The sequence below is a fragment of the Cyrtonyx montezumae genome, unplaced genomic scaffold (genome assembly GCF_038088225.1).
Source record: "Cyrtonyx montezumae isolate F1298 unplaced genomic scaffold, pur_monq_1.0 scaffold_2, whole genome shotgun sequence".
NCBI lineage: Eukaryota > Metazoa > Chordata > Aves > Galliformes > Odontophoridae > Cyrtonyx > Cyrtonyx montezumae.
This window is the reverse complement of record NW_027071936.1, coordinates 24786624-24801398: the sequence shown is the minus strand read 5'-3', so window position 1 is coordinate 24801398 and position 14775 is coordinate 24786624. Positions and strand designations below refer to the sequence as shown.

At 42.5% G+C, this 14775-nt stretch overlaps 1 protein-coding gene across 2 annotated transcripts in view; it reads left to right on the top strand.

The window, feature by feature from the left end:
• The first annotated feature begins 513 nt into the window (after positions 1-513).
• Positions 514-14775, top strand: part of PTPN13 (protein tyrosine phosphatase non-receptor type 13) — a 95489-nt gene continuing 81227 nt past the window's right edge. The window contains exon 1 of one of the 2 annotated variants that reach the window (XM_065736649.1): positions 514-608. The gene's annotated coding sequence lies outside the window, so the exon portion shown is untranslated. The remainder of the gene's footprint in view (positions 609-14775) is intronic. The other variant, XM_065736648.1, reaches the window with a different exon arrangement.

Genomic DNA, 14775 nt, shown 5'->3' with positions numbered 1-14775 from the left:
AACAGAACCAATTCAGCAAGCCTGCTCGGCCACTGTTGAGAACCGGCCCACGGACTTTTTTGTTCGTTTTTGTTTTGTTTTATTTTATTTTTGTTCGTTTGCTTGTTTGTTTTTTGAAACAATTTCACCGTGGCTGCTGAGGAGCCGCGTGGTGATGGAGGGGTCCCTTCTGGATCTGCCCTCCCTCCAGCTCCTCAGCGCTGCCTTTTGTTGGACTAAGAGGCAGGGAACCGCCAGAATTAACATCATTCCTGGTGAAAGAAAAAAATGGGAAAGAGGAGCTTGGAGCCGCCCGCTGATGGGGGAGGGCAGGGCCGGGCCTGTGCCGGCAGCGTCCCGCCGCCGCGGGGGCGCGACGGAGGGAAGGAGGGAGAGAGCGGGGGGAGGAGCGGAGCGGGAAGGCCGCGGTGGGTGCCTGCGGGCTGCGGGCTGCGGGCGCAGGGGGAGGGCAGGAGAGAGAGGCGAGGGCGGGGAGGGGAGGCTGCCGCGCCCGCCCATCAGCGCCGTGCGGGAGAGGAGAGCGCCGGGGCGGGCGGCGATGGTGCTGCGTGCTGACGGCCGCCCCGCGCTCCCCCATAGGCGGCGGCCACGGAGGTCCTGAGCCGGCGGTGAGCGGGCCCGGGGGGCCGAGGGGCACCCGGAGCTGCGGTGCGCGGCCACGGGGAGGCGGGGCCGGGGGCGCGGAGGACGGAGGGGGCAGCCGGGCCGGTACGGAGCTGGGGGCCGGAGGGAAGGGCTCGCAGCCCCTCGCGGCGGGACGCTTGTGATCTTTCTGAACGCTTTGTGGTCGCTGATGAGAACCAGCGTGGGTTTGCGCCGGGCTTTTATCTGCAGCGGGTTGATCTCTCTCCTGTTGGAGGTTGCGTCGTTCTCTCCGAATTGCGTGTTGGGAGCAACAAAGGCGGTGAGTTCTTAGGAGCCGCCGGGAGCCGCTCGGTTCCCCGCTTGGATAGTGGGGAAACGTCCGGAACCGGTTTGGTTCCGTGGGTGCGATGCGAAGTGGATGTACGGCGTGAGACTGCGGGGTTGGGTGCGGGTATCTGTGGGGCTGGGTGTGGGGATGTGCGTGGGATGTGCCTGAGCGTGGAGCTGGGATGGGGTCCTGCCGCCTCTCCAGCGGGATGGAGCGAGTGCGGTGAGCTGAGGTCCAAAGACCGGGCTGCTCCTGGGGGCTCAGCCCCTCCTGCCTGTGCCTGGCTCCCGTAGGGTGACCCCAATTATGCTCTCAAGAGTTGGAATCGGCTGGGGCGAAAGCACAGCTGGGAAAACATCAGCAGTGAGTTGGTTCTTGTGTAAGAGATACCGATGAGGAAAGAGTCAATCTGCACTTAGATCTTTTGTTTGGCAGTAAGCTACGGCAGATTCTGCCACCACTCCTCATGCTATCAGACACACCTGTCATGTGCAGCTTGTACGCTTGGTGTTTGTGCTTCATTCGTAGAAACTCCTCTCCTACCAACAAGCACGTCCATCTGTAGCAGCCCTTAAATATAAGCAGTAAAATCACTTAGAGTCATTAAGATTGGAAAAGACCACTAATACCATGAAGTCCATTCATCAACCCATTCCTACCACACCCACTAACCATGTCCCTCAGTGCCACATCTCTATGGTTCTTCAACACCTCCAGGGATGGTGACTCCACCACCTCCCTGAGCAGCCTGTGTCAATGCTTTGCTACTCCGTCTGAGAAGAAATTCTTCCTAATATCCAGCCTAAACCTCCCCTGGTGCAACTTAAGGCCATTGCCTCTCATCCTATTGCTGTTACATGGGAAAAGAGTCTGACTCTTCCCTGAGCATTGGAGTCTGATTCTTGCAATGTGCTTTTGCCTGACAATTTAGGCCAACATTGATCCAAGGCACTGTAGAGTTTGCATTGATGTTTCAGCTCCTCTAGGATGAGCTGCAATTATTTTTTTTTAGGTAATAGTATTGCAATTGCCTGTTCAGTGGGAAGGAAGGTGTTGCTTTGCTGTTTCTCCTTTAAAGGGGGATTTCTCAGCTGTGCAGTTCCTGTAAATATGGGTTAAGTACAACATTGAAGGACTGCAAGTTGAAATGTATAGCCTTTATTTTTGCTTCCTAAGGAGTCTAGCAAAACAAGGATGTTAACGTTCATATGTGGAACAAGAGACAGTTCTGGTATACATTGGCATACGGCTATTTTCCTCTCAAATTAACGTAGGTCTGAGCAATAATAATTAGCAGTTGTGTAGCACAGTATATCTTCCAAGTGCCTTGAAATCGTTATCAGTCAACCCTAATAGCACACTGCTCCTGCAGGAGAGGTGAGTAATTAGACAGATAAAATAAGACTGGAGCTTATTGTTGAAGTGGCAGTCACTGGAACAAAGCTCTGCTTTATCACAGAACCTCTGTATCACAGAGCTGCTGTACATTAAACACTGTCTCAAATATTTTGTGTGTTGAAATAGTGACCAATAAGGCCTGTTGGGCCTGGCTGCTACAGGCACCTCTGTTGTAGCTCTCTACAATAAGAAGACCTTGATCTGGAGGGTCTCTGGTGGTTGTTCCACAGCACCTATCAGAACTTAATAGCTTGGGCAGGAGAAGCATCAGCCCCTGCTTAGGGGAAAAGGTTTTTATTGGAAGAACCTTCCAGTTTAGCCACGTGACAAGCCTAGAACTTTATGCTGTTGATGGTACTCTAAAACTGAAAGTGATTTCACCGACTCATTATTAAGCCTGGGAACGTGTAAGCATTGGTCTGCCTGCCACATTTTATGCATTGGAGAGAAAACGTTGGTTAACAGTTTTGTAATTTTAAAAATGAACCAGGCAGTGAACCAGAGTTCAGGGATAGTGTGTCATGGTGCGGGAAGTATCTGTAAGTGGTTGCCCTGAGCTGTCACTTTCCATGAGATGAGTGTGGATGGAAAGCCATGAATACCAGGATAAGTTAATGCTGTGTGTCGCCAGTTAGCTGTTAATGAAATCTGTGCATCTGTAAAGTAGGGTGGAACTCCTGGAAGAAGTGGTTCCCAGCCCCACCTCCTCCTCGGGTGCAGAGGAGGAAGCTGACACTTATGGATGGGAAGGGCAGGAGAAGACTTTTTGGTGATGTTTTTATTTTGTCCAGGTTTCTCTTCCTGCTCTGCCACTTAAACACCTGGTGAGTAGCTAGGCATATTCCTTGTCCATTATTATGTATTGAAATGCCCTCATAAAAGGCAATGGAGTGCCTGCCTTAGGACAGCGATATACCTTGTGAATTTGAAATCAAACTGCCAGGATAGGGATCTGCTACGCTTAGCTTATGAAACTCTTTAGGGAGAATAACAGGTGAGAAAACTTTGTTCTCAGGGTTTCATCTGTTCCCCATCTTTTATGTGTAAATTTACAGTGTTGTGACAGCATGACACAGAAATTCTGCGAGAAGTAATTGGAGTACTGCAAGAGACATAGTGGTAAAGCTGCCATGTTTGGTTGCTGATATTTGAATGCTGTACTTTTTCAGGTCATTTAATGTCATTAAGCGTTTGCAGATGATATTGTAATGTCAGATTTAATACTCTGATGTCGTGTCAGTGCATTGTTCCTGTTGGAACCAGTTTATAGATGAGTGAGAAAGGAGATAAAGCTGCCCTCCCCTTTTCAAGTGCCCCATTTCCAAGCTAGAAGTGAATCAGAGAGAAATGTGGAATCGGGAAAAAGGTAAGTGCTGAAACTTGAATTTGAAGACCAACTTCTTGATGCCTTAGTCAAGTCCTCAGGCCAGCCTGTTAGAAAACATCACTTATTCTATAGGCTCTCAGGTGGCAAGACTTTCAACCTCTTTGTGCTTTTACTTTGTCAGAGGAAGGGTGTGTTCAGGATTGAGGTACTCTACCAGCTGTTTTGTTTCTTGTGAAATCATCTTAAGAACATTTGTCTGTGTCTGGGGGAGAAGTATGGGAGGGAATTTCCTGTAAGCTTGCTGAATTTCTTGAAAATTAATCTGAAAATGATCTTTGTGTTATATCTTCACTAACTGAATGCCTGCATGTAGCATAGGTGCTTAGTTTCAGACATACATGCAGAGAAGTTCCTCACCGCTGGCTTCCCTGAAATTTGCTTTGTTTACAAAAAAAAATGCATCTCTTGAACTGAAAGTTTCTTTGTGTGATTTTTCTTGTTGGTATTGTTGCAGATGACCTGCAAGCTGTAGGCTTGAAATAGTTGAGTTTAACAGGAAACATTCTGATCCTATGCAACTTTTTCCCAAGTGAGAGAACTTAACCACAAGTTCTTGGCCACCTTTCCATGAAATCTGATTGTTTTTTGGTCTTTAATTTGTTGGGGGGAGGAGGGAGGAGGTGGAAACTGTTGCAGTACATACATTTCTGATATTTTGGAGGTTGGGCATGTAGTCATAAGTAGATACAGCTGGATAGTTCGTAGAAGCCTGGTGCCAGGAGGCTTCCCATTAAGTTCCAGCATGCCCTCAGTGTTGGAACCTTAATGTCACAGTCATTTGCTTTATAAAGCTGAAGGTACGGGTTCTCTGTACTACCACAGTTATTCCAAATTGCTGTAGAAACGGTTTCATTCACTGTTGACTTCCTTGCTGTTTTGGAATCAACAGTGAAAGACATGAAAAGCTGTGAATGTAAATAATATTCACAGCCAAATGGCATACTTGAAGATCTAAGTGTTTGTGAGTTCACGTCTATTCTGTAGTCCTTCTTGGTTTTTCTTCATGTAATAGCCGCTGTTGGGATCAGTTAGTGGGCAGGCCCTCAAAGCCTCTTACAGGGGAAAAACAAGGAACTAAATGTGAAGGCTTTGTAGCTCATTACTGAGTGCAGACAGAACATGACTTATCTTGTTATCACAACGGTTATAGACACTCATTTGCAGCTCCTTATTTGTACAGGGAATTGGTTCCCAGTGACTCATTTTATGTTTCTTTTGAGGATTTTTCCCTTTTTATTTTTATTTTTATTTTCTTCAGCGTCTCAGTGATGTGTGTAGATTGATTGCTATGTCTTCCATTTTTTTTCACTTAGACTTGAGTAGCTATGCAGAGGGCATAGAAACCAATGAACCTATGATATGGGGAACTCCAGGACTCTAGTGGGATCACTAAAGAAATGTGATGGGATGTAAGTCTTCAAGCCCCATTTTGAACATGGTGGATGTTCTGAGATCTGAGAGATGGAGATGGGAAAATCTTAACAACAGCATTTCAGACTTATGTCAACTATGTTTGGGGTTGTATGTCAAAGCTTTTTGGTAGGGCTTTGAGAACTGCTATCCGCTTCTGTTGTCTCATTTTGAAAGATTAAGTGGATTAGAAAGGACTAAATTGAAGTTTACTTAAATTGTTACAAATATCTGTGTTTCCTAGCAGAAGCGTGCCTGGTTTTAGTGATGAAAGGCTTGCTCTTCCACATTGCCTGAAGTTATGAAGGCATAAAGAAATTGAGTATTTTGGTCTTTTTTCCTGTGTCAAGTGTGGACAGTGAAGTAGTATAACAGTTTTATTCTAAGGAATCTTGCTTATTCTTGTTCCTATCTGTTGTCACAGCTTTATGATAGAGTGCAAAATTTTTTTTTATTTGCAAAACTTAGTGTTTCAGCAAAAAGTTACAGGAGGGAAAAGGAATGGATGTGTATTGCCTTTTATTATCTTTCCCATGTAATCGCTAAGTGGGAGATCCCTTCATATGGCTTAGGATTATGGTCAGTGAAATAATAGGTCTGTATTTGCTACCAGTTAATTAATGGGGAAATTGGCTGCCAGACAAGCAAGTAGTTCGATAGGGTAGTACAAGTTCTGCTTCTGTTATTCACTTGTTAATGTCAGTGAGTAACAGTGCGCGTGTTGCTTTGGGAGACGGTCTCCATAGTGTGTGCTGCTGACTGGACAACTGTGTGGTTAGGTTTATAGAAAGTTATCCCTCCAGCCTTATTACAAAGTATATGTAACTTCCTTAAATATGTATTTCACTGGGTAATGCATCACATTTTCTCCTTCAGAGGTCTTGTATTTCAAACATCTTCGGCTATTTTTCAATCTTAAAAGGGTTGAGATACATTTTCTTCTTTACTGTTCTTAAGGATATTTTCTTTCATTTTCCGCAGGGCTCAAAATTGGATCTATTTGCATTAATTTGGCTTCTAGAAAATGAGAGTACTGCCGAGCTGCACACGTTATTGCAGATTTCATTTGTCAAGAAGCACTTCGTAGTAAAAGATTTATTGTTGCAGATTTTTATGGAGGAGGTTCTTTCCAGCCTTTCTTTTGAGTTCCTACATATCCCGAGTCATATTTTCTCTGCTCTGTAGACCAATGCCCTGCTCCTGAGGAGACTTCCTCTTAACCTTTTGAAGGGGAGCTTCGGACAAAGTCAGTGCATTGGTAGAAAACTGTAGATGGCATGGCAGCAAAACAACCCACATTGAATAGCCACTGGAAAAAAGAAAATAATAATAAATATATATATATATGTATGTTATACATACATATGTATATGTATGTTATGTTAGATTAAAGAATTTTACAATATTTCTCCTTAAAGTAGCTTTCTCCTTGATGAAGTTTGAGATGAGATTTCACACCTCTGACCTGGGTAGCGTTCCTGGATCTCCCACTGTTTGTCTGGCAGCTGTTGGTCCTTGTCCTTTTTCAGTCCAGAGGTTGTTTAAACTCCAAAAAAAATGAGGCAGTTGCCTGGGAAATCTGCTATGATGGCCCACTGAGAAAGCAGTGGACCACCATAACTTTGGAGACAATAGCAGAACAATAAAGTTTTGTTTCCTTGAGGAGGTTTCTTCTGATGCTGTTTACTTGGCAAATTAACGTGCTTAGGGAAAGAATCATATCCCCAATAACTTTAAATTCTATATAACCTAGTTTTTCAGTGTGCCCTGTCATTGCAGTCCCTTGAATGACCTTAATGTGGTTACAAAGATGTACCAGCTGGCAGTGATGCAAGTTTGTTTCCATCAGCTCTATAGACTGAGTTATTGAGTAGCTATGCAGATGGGTTATGGCATTGAAGCAGCCCAATCAGCCGAAGCTTTAAGCACACAGGCTTATTGTGTTTTCTGTGATGGAAGTCTGTTTGGATTTGTTGTTACAGTGGTGGTAGTGCACACAGCAGAGGCAGGCAGGGGAAAACATTTCCTTATGTCCAGAGGCTGCAAATGTGCTTTGCTAAGTGCTGGTGAAAGCCTGGTGGCCTTCATGAGATGGCTGTAAGGTATGAGAGATACCCCAAGACATTTGGCCTGCTCCTCTTCAGCAAAATGGAGAAGATTAGTTGGTGTCTTATCACCAAACAAAGAAAATACTCTTTGCTGAATTAGAGATGTGTTACTGGAAGGGAATGTCATGTGAATTGATAGTGTTGGTGTTTTTGCAAAAGGATTAGACAACCTGACAGCAGCGTGCAGGGCATTACTGACAGTTGGACGTGACTATTCACATCTCAACTTTGCTCAGGAACCCAATGAACCAACAGCTGACAAGGAAGGATGCTGAGAGCGGTGACCTCATCTGTATAAAAGTTCTTAAATTGTGCGTTGCTTAGACTCCTAAGTACCATATGCAATAAGTAGGTCCTCCAAGCAAGATTTATATTGTCATTTTAAAACATTTTTTTCCTCTTTTCTGCCCTTGGAGCTCATGCACCTTTGCACAGGCTTCTTTGCTGTTCAGAGGGTTGAACTCAAAGTAATCAAAGAACACATGCCTTGGGAACTGTTGTGTCGTGGAGATGAGGTGCTGAGGGACATGGTTTGGTGAGCATGGTGGGGATGGGTTGACAATTGGACTTGATAATCCTAGAAGTTTCTTTCAACCGTAATGATTCTGAGTACCCAAAAGAGAAACTTCTACTTCAAGAAGCAGGTGAAGAAGTCTTCTACTTCAAGAAGTGTAAGCAGGGCATTGAGTTATTTGATTGAGCAAGTTTTAGCACCAGAGTGGTTCTTTTGAAGAATAAAATGTAGTGCAAGGTCAGAACAAATGATCTGTGTAATAGCAGTGGTAAGGTTTTAAGACCAGAAGCAGTTCTCTTGATTGCTGTGATAAGGAGAGTGTTTTTAGGTACTTGAGTCTGCTCAATTCAGAGGTGAAGTATTGAGAAATGAACAGGACGTCAGTAAGAATAGTTAAAACACTGGGGAAAGGCTTCAGTGGAGATGAATGTCTCACTAGCATGGATGGCTATGATCTAGTTTAGGTTTTCTGATGGGCACTGTGTGTTCTCTTCTTAGACCAATGTGAGGAATCGTGAAGTATGGAATCACACCTGCAAAGCTCAAATTAATCGTGTGGGATCTGTTGTGTGGAGTTGCGCTATGGTAAACTGAAAGCAGAAAAAGAGCCATAGGAACAGTAATTCAAAGAGCAGGAGTAATGAAACAAGCGAACAGAAAACAACTTGCAGAGATGTAAATTGTTTGATTTCTTTTACGGGTGAGAGACACTTTACTGAAGAAATGAAGGGCGTTCTGGAATGATAAAAGGCTTTCTTTTTGTTCTTATCTGCTTCAATGTCAGATTGCTATTTTCTGTTGGTATGGGTACAAGTGCTGTTTTGCTGTGTGGGCTCTTTTGCCTTGCTTGCTGAAATAAGCATAGAAGAGTCAAAAAGAAGATTTTTCACCTTAAACATTTTGGTTATGTGATACTGTCCAACAGCTACAGTCTCTGTCTTTCAGTACTGGCTATTAAACAGACAAATAGAAAAAACAGGTTGAATTTAGTTTGGTATGTGAAACTTCCTTTCATATTGCAGAATATATTTTGCAGTATTAGAGAAAATATTTAAGTTTGACATTAACTGAATTCTTTGATATATGCATGCTTTTATTCTGTCCCACCCATTGCTTTTGCTTTGAAAATATTAAAGAATTGAAGATCACAGCATTTAACTTTTCACCGTAGCATGAACTGGAGCTTGGGAAGTCTGCTGATGATGCAAAATGTGCCGCTTCTGCTTCCCTTTTCAGTGGTTTTGGACAAGGGGAAGAGAAACGATTGCCTGTCTAGACTTCAGTAATTTCTATATAAATATACTTTTTATGCAGACAGCATTCAGTTCAAGGTTTATGATGTATTTTCAATGATATGCTATGAAACCAATTTAAAGAAAAAAGAAAAAAATATAGGCTGTTGTGCCAGAACTAAAATGCATCCCATGGGAGTGATTGTTTTTTGTAGTATTTTGGAGCTCCAAAGTATGCTGTCTATAAACTGGACAGGACATTTTTCTTTCTTTTTTCCCCTTCCCAAGTGTCACCTGGAGATTCTGGGTGCTTTACTGCCTATTTTTGTTTACTGACAGTGTAGAACACAGGGTGAAATTTTACAGAAGTGTCATTATTGTGGAAACCCACTGACCAACTGAAGGAGGTAACTGATCAGCATGATAAAAGTTGAAGGCTAGTTTGAGCACCAGCTGACTTCAGTTAGCATTTCTACTCACACTAAATGTTTTAATCTCTAACTTCTAAAATATAGCCTTTGAATTACTGTAAGCAGTTATTTTGCTCTAAATGATTGGGGTAATCAGTTTCCAGGTAAGTGGATAAAAAGTGAATAGTAAAGCAAACCATGAAAACGCTACAAAAAGAAAATTGATTTAGTAATTATAATAATAATAGCAATGATCAACAGTATCTTATGTTTGCCAGCACTACTTGGCACCTGTAAAGAATTTTTTATTGGTTATAGTTTGCAATGTCCTTAACTATTCCCTTGCCTCTAAGATGGATGTCCATTCCCCAGCTGAAGCAGTTTGTGTGTGCGCTCACACAGCTCCTCTTCTCTCCATCCTGCTTCTCTCTATGGCTGATGGTGTTTTGGTTCTGTCTCTATTCCACTCCATGGTGGGGAAGCTGTGGATTATTCTGAAAAGATATTAAATTTTCCATCTTTTTGAGATTTAACTTGTCAAATTCTGGTCTTCCTCTTCCCATTTTTTTTTCTTTTACCTCTTTTTGTTAGTATCACTTTGAGGATTTTCTAAGTGGTGAACTGTTAATGCTTCTTATTGTTTATCTTTTACCGCTTTTTCTTGGGTAAGTATATGCAGTTTGAGGTAAACCTACATGCTAGGACTTGGTTTTGTTTCTTCATTATAAAAGTCACGGGAAGGCAAAAGATGTAGAAATTGGTTCCCATTCGGACATCTGTGATTATAGATAACTATGTGATTGCTTCCCTGTTACAAAACAAGGGAGATTGTCCTGCTGTGTTCCATTAGTTGGCTTAGTCTGATAATGAATCACTTGAGAGTGTTACTAGGCATGGGGAACTGGAGATTTGATCAGTACTGCGAGACACTCCTCAGTGGAATAGAGAGTTGTGATAGTTTTGGCTTAAAATCTACTTTTACTTTTAGGTCTCTAGGGGAAACTTGGTGGATATTATGAAGAAAAATTAAATTGCATCTTTTGACCAGAGATAAATTCCATAGTCCTTTATGCTAAGAGTTAAATGGATGACCTTTTAAGCCAGTACTTAAAATGTAGGATAAAAAAATAGATGGTGGATAAAAGGGACTTGGAAGAAGGAAATGTAACTATCCTAAGGGCAGAGTAACTTAATGCAGATAGCAGTTGATTCTTCTCAGAGGTTTGACAAGTTGATTGAAATCTTACCTATCAAAGGCAGAAAATAAGTATTCCAGAAGAGAAGAAATTAACCTAATCAATGACTTCAGGAGCATACAAATATTATGTTAAATGTGGAAAAAATTGTATTCCTTACGGTTGCATTTCTCTTTTTGTCCCCATTAAGACCTGTAGTTGAAGCGAGTAACACAGTTCTAATAACAGCAGTTTTATGGTTTATTTTGCTTCCCCTTCCAAAGTTAACAGCAGAGTGCAATATTCAACTTGGGTATATGAAGGGGATAATTGGAGTTGAAAACAGTATTTACTTGGTGTGTTTTAATTCCAGATGTTTTCACAATGAGATTTCTTAATCTTCTCTACTGCTATGGATTTACTCTTCCCTCTTCATTTTTCAGGTGTATTTAGGATTGTATTTAGATTGTATTTAGGATGGCTGGAAACTTGATATTGAACCTAATACTTGAGGTCAGAGTATGTGAATGCCACAAGCTTTCAAATCCGCCTAGCTGTGGTGTTTCTGCTTCTTTTATGTTCTTTAGTTAGTGTTTCTATGGGTATTTATGAACTAAAAGAGTAGGACATGCAGCTGAATGTGGAATTACCAAGACAGTTTTGCAACAATCAAAATCTGATGCATTCCTTAAGTGGTCTATCAGTAAATTCAAGTGCACTTCTATTGTCCTTCCATTCTTATTTCACTTGCCTCAGCAGAGCAGGATGGTTAGAAGTTCATACAACCTTCTGCTTGGTTCCATCTTGGTTCAGTCATCATAGTTTGTGCCTGGGCACTGCGTGCATATGTCTTCCATCTGACTTGCTCTGTTACTGCTCATAGAACATTGTCAAAAGAGAATAAAGGTGATTCATAGGTTCATTAGGTTGGAAAGGACCTACAAGATCATCTAGTCCAACCATCCTCCTGTCACTATCCCTACCCAAGTACTAAATCAAATCCCTTAGCACCTTATCTAAACGCTTCTTGACTTCTTGAACAGCGCTAGGGACGGTGCCTCAACCACCTCCCTAGGCAGGCCATTCCAGTGCCTGACCACTCTTTCAGAAAAAAAATGTTTCCTCAGGTCTAATCTAAATCTTCCCCGGCGCAACTTGTGGCCATTCCCTCTCGTCCTGTCATTATTTATCAGGGAGAAGAGGCCCACCCCCTCCTCACCACAACCCCCCTTCAGGAAGCGGTAGAGTGCAATAAGGTCTCCTCTGAGCCTCCTCTTCTCCAGACTAAACAATCCCAGCTCCCTCGTAAGACTTGTGCTCCAGACCCCTCACCAGTTTTGTGGCCCTTCTCTGAACACGCTCTAGGGCCAAGTGATGCCGGGATTTGCTTTCCTCTCATGGCATTTAGGCCTGCAGAGGAAAAGGTTCTGCTGGCTTTTCCTTGTTGTGCAGCTAAGGGTGTAATATGACTCTTTGTCTTCTGACTCTACTAACATGAATGAGTTGAGCATCCATACAGAGCAGAACTTCCCTGAACTCTGGTTGTTTTTTGTGTTGGCTTTTTCTTTTATTTTCTTTCTTTCTTTTTTTCTTTTTTTTTTTTTTGCAGCAGAGGGCTTGGCATTATGTAAGGGCAGGGAGGAGGTGCTGCTATCTTGTTTTTCCTGTTTTCTGGCAATCCTATCTCCTGTAGCTTGTTCTGTCCTGTCATCTCTCCAAGTACCAAAATACTGCAATTGGATGGAGCATTGTAGCGTTCCAGTGCATGGAGCTAAATGAGACGTGTGAGACTGGGCCATCTTGCATGTTTTGGCTTTGGGTCATCTGCTGTGTGTGTTGGAGATGTAGTTACATGTAGCACATCACTCTGCAGCTGTTCGTGTTGCTGTCAATTAATGCCAACAATTATTTTCTTCGTGGCAAGGTTTCTTCTATGCTCTGAAGCACGTTTAATTTGTCTCAGAAATCATAAGCTTGGGCAGCAGTAACAGGTGGAACAATCTCTTAAGAAAGGAATTAACGTCTTGTCTCATCTAAAAGGAAAAGGACTACTAAGTCCTAAGCCACGTCACCACTGAGCCCAGTTAAAGTGTGAAGAATGTCGTGGCTGTAGGACTTAATAAACACAGCATCTTAAGATGAATCAGGAATGGGGTGTGTGTGTGAACTGTGTTCAAGGGGCAGTATAGGTAATTTAATAATTGTGAAGTTGTAAACAGCGTACTGAATCATATAATATGTAATTACATACATTTTTCTGAAATATGTTAAACAGTAAGAGGCTGAGGGACTCACATTACCTGGCCATGTTCCTGTTAACGTGTGTTATTTTGGGACAGAGCTCTTTTGCTGTGTCAACTAATGTTTTAGAACAAGATCACTGTTTTCTAACCATAGGCATTCCAAGATTTCAAGTTGATTCATCCCTTAATTAATCTGGTGTGAAAAACCCCCTAATTGCAGGATTTCAGTAAGGCAGTGTAAGCTACTCCGGAAGCTTTTGGCTTTCATAAAGAGATCATTTGAAAAGCAGACATCCATGATCAAAGGACTTCATGTTTTCTGTCAAGGCTTTTCAGCTGACAGGTAGTTCTTGACGTTCTGATTAGTTGATGATGTATGTCACATTGCCTGCACTGTTCTTACTGCATCCACAGAGCTGAGTGCCATCTAGCAGGTGGGCAAGTAGTAGGTAAATCTTGATGGATGTCTTGAGCTGCAGAAAGCAGATCAACTGTAGATGCTTGGGTACAGAAAGTCTGAGTGGAACAGGCAGCATCTACTCAGTGCTCACAAGGTGGTGGTGCTTAGAAACTCTGCTGAGTATAGATTTAAGAGAGATCTGGGGTGACTTGACAGTTTGAGAAATACTGGAATATGAAAACACCAATGCAAGTGGATGCTTCGGCATTTTGAGAAATCCTATGGTGAGCCAGTTGGGAGTAGTGCCTTCCTATGAAGTCTGGCTGCCTTACTGTGGGTAATTGGTCTGTTTGATAACATGAAAGCAATGCTGCATGTTGTTTGCTCCTGTTCAGATTTTTCTGACATGCCCTGCAAATTGCTCGCTGGCTAGGGAGTGTGTGTGCAGAAAGCATGTATGCCTTTTGTCTCAGTCAATTTCTGCATGTGCATGAGTATGGTAGAAAATGCAAAAAGAAGGGATCTACAGCCTAAAAGATCAAATAACCCCCCTAGTTGCCAATGGGCTCTGCTTTTGCCAAACAGCTGTTAGGCAGAAGAAGGAACCTCCATGTTTGCACTTCGTGCATCTGAATCAGGGCACAAGCATATTGTATATTAACCAGTTTGTTGTTTTTTTTCGATGTGGTTTCACCTAACCATGTTTGAGAAGTGATGTGCAGACCTTTTTTTGCTGGCTCATTTCAGTTACGTGCTTTTGGCAGGCTCTCAGGTACTGGGTGAAAAAAAATGAGCTATAACCTTGCTCAAGGACATACTGATGAAATTTCGAGTCTGCTCCTCAGCTGTACTTTACTTCACAAAAGGGAAACGTCTTTTCTATCACTTTAGCAGTTACTAATTGCTTTCAAGAAGTAGCAGTTCAATTGAACATTTTTTATGGAAAGCAGGTCACTGGTGGAGGGAAGACCTTTCTCTATAGGTCGGGTCTGTATGCATGTGTCATTAAGGTGCTTCTCTAGCAGTTCTGCCCTATACAGTGTGTTGGTGCTGGACTTGCAGTACCATGCATGTGGATGCTTTCTGGACAGATGGAGCTCTGTTGCAGCCCATCTGCAGCTATCAAATCTGCTTTTACAAATGCTTACAGAACCTTGCTTTAAAGCTGCCTTAGCCAAAATCCTTAATAGGTTTTAGAGACCCTCTGATTAAGCTTTCAAGTAATCGATGTTGACTTCTAAAAATAGATTGGTGTTGCTTTATAGCTCCATTTGCCCCTCAGGGTTTTTCTCCTATTCTACAGGAGAAACATAAAAGCGAACTGTTTGGTACATATGTATATGTGTATTTACCTACGTGTATAGATGTGTGGTAGTGTAAGACACACGTGTGTTTGTGCTCAGGCTCTGACATGGGCATATATTACAAAACAACATAACCTTCCTGAAGGCTGATACAAAGTTTAGAGAGGTAGGCACATATTTTCATTTGATTGTGCTTTTTATTTCCTTCAGAGCAGTCTGCCTTCATTTGGGGAAAATGTAATGAAGCAGCAGCTTATCAACTGCTGTCCTTTGCATGCATT